Below are 2,470 nucleotides of genomic sequence, written 5' to 3' on the forward strand. Positions count from 1 at the left end.
GATAGGTACTCTGCCAGACATTCGTCTGGAGCTGTGGCGGTGACTATGGTAACGAGGTATGATTATTTCAAGTAGGAATGCGGGGTCCCTCTTTAGCAAAGGCGGCGAAAGAAAAGGAGACCACTTCCTCGAAGCCACCCTCCCTAAAATGCCCTTTTCTTGTTTCCATAGCACCAGACTGCCGCAGACTTAGTGGCGGTCAGAGTACCTATCTTAGACAAGCAGTATCTCGTTACCGTAGTCCCCGCAAACGGGTTCAGACGAATGACTAGGGGAGATCTTACTTTAGACAAACTATAGTCACTCAGTCCCTATCCCTGCGAAAAGTATTGTGCCTAATTTCTGTTAGTTCGACCCACATAGCGGTGTTTTATTTTTCACAAAAAAGGCCAAACTTAATATTTAAGCCAAGCTTTGAAAATAGGCATAAAATTTTCTTAGGTTTCAGTTACGTAATTAATACCGAGATAAATTTACAGTTATCAAAAATAATTTTTATTTTTATTTTAAATACTACTCTGTTGATTTTAATTTTTTAAAAAAAAAAATTATTAGTTTTTATTATGTTTTACAAGAAGAGAAAAAAGATTAACAATCATGTATGTAATTTACTTTTCAATGTGTCCTGATGATGAGTTGTCAAAAAAAAAAATTCGATTACGTACTTTGAAAAATTACCTATGAAATAATTATTATATTATTAAATGATATTGGATAGTAAAGGAGATTAAATACTAAATTCATTAAAATATTTTCAATTAATTATTATTTTTATTGTTTTCAAAACAATGGTTAATTGTTATTTCACTTAAAGGAGTCCGTCCAAAAATTTGAGCCCCAGGTCCCGAGTGACGCATGAGTAAGTTGTATATGCGATCGCAACACTCAAATACGCCATCTGGGGTGAATACCGGTTCCATGCATTTGACCCTTTCCACTTCTCTCTCCTCCTCTTTTTAATTGTATAGGAATGTACTACGATATTTTTCGTATATAATTGTTAAAAATATTTTTTAAAATTTCCATGACACTTTCTTTTAGAACTATGTGTAATGTAGTTTTCAGTATCATATAGTTTCCTAACTTAAAAGATTTTAATCTATTTGAAAATCAAGACAGAAACAAACGTACTTTTTCCTTCAATGACTCTCCGCACGCTAATGGTGGAAGCATGTGAAGTGTTACCAGAGGTAGAGAGTTCTGTTCTACGCCACCTATAGCCCATTTCGATCGCCAATAGAGTGGAATCGTAACTTTAGTGACACAAATCGAATAAAAGTATACACGTGACTTTTAGTAAGACAAGTTGGAAAAGTCACATGGAAACAAAGTCCCACCAACATTTCTAGGTAATGTATAGTTGTGACTACCCAGTGTCAGAAGTCACAGCAAATAGTTACGGAAACTTTTATGTGATATCACAAAATAAAGTAACGTCAAAGTCACATTGAGACCTCTTTGGGATGATATAGAACGGCCGCACTTGTGACTGTGACTATTTTTGACTTTATTGCCACGTCACTGTGGCAGTCTGTGCTATCTAGGTAACAGCCTCTTGAAATACAGTCGGACATCTATTTAACGAGCTTCCATTTTGCGAATTTTTTCTAGGAACTAAGAACTTTATGGAAATTTCTTCGTAAAATAACTTCTAAATAGCGAAGTGAATTTTCTATTTAACGAACTATTCTTTGAGATCCAATTTCCCAAAATATTTCATACTTGTTAACGCATTTTATGGGGGAAATGACATTGAGTAACAACATCTTCCCGAAGAGAATATATATATATATAAAAACGAGATGTTTAAATTTATATTAAACGCGGTACCTTTTGCAAAAAAATAATTCAAAACACGTGCATATTACTTTATTGAACACGTGCAAATATAACTACACACACCATATCCCGATTCATATTTACGCGTTTGAAAATCCTACATTTTGATTTTTCTCGCAATTTAAAAGTTACACATTGTAATAAATATTTACGCGATTTTAAAATTGCACATCGCATTTCGTATTAACTTTAACGAGATTTAAAAATCATCCATCGCGATTTGCATTCACGAGATTTAAAGAGAATAAAGTATTCTATATGTGAAAGGAATTATTTTTCTTTGTTAAAGAGCGAATAATGGCTGAAAAAAGGACAGAAGTCATATCAGGAGGCACACACACACATCACGCCCCGTAAATCCCTATAATATTAACCTATAAATTTCAAACTCCGCCCAAAATTAGAGTTTAATGTTTCGAACAATAGTAACGAAGGTTTTTTTTATACACCAATTAATGGGCCCACAATGGGCGAAAATAAGTTTTGTTTACTTTCCGGGAGGAGATGTTTTAAGCTAAATATTCGCAAGGCTAGCATGTGAAGCGTGCCGGAGTTGGTAAAGCTGTGCGGCAAGTTAGATTTGTTGTCCCTCGGGTCATGGGATCGAAACCCTCACAGGGTTGACCTTCAA

The sequence above is a fragment of the Parasteatoda tepidariorum genome, chromosome 6 (genome assembly GCF_043381705.1).
Source record: "Parasteatoda tepidariorum isolate YZ-2023 chromosome 6, CAS_Ptep_4.0, whole genome shotgun sequence".
Classification (NCBI taxonomy): Eukaryota; Metazoa; Arthropoda; class Arachnida; order Araneae; family Theridiidae; genus Parasteatoda; species Parasteatoda tepidariorum.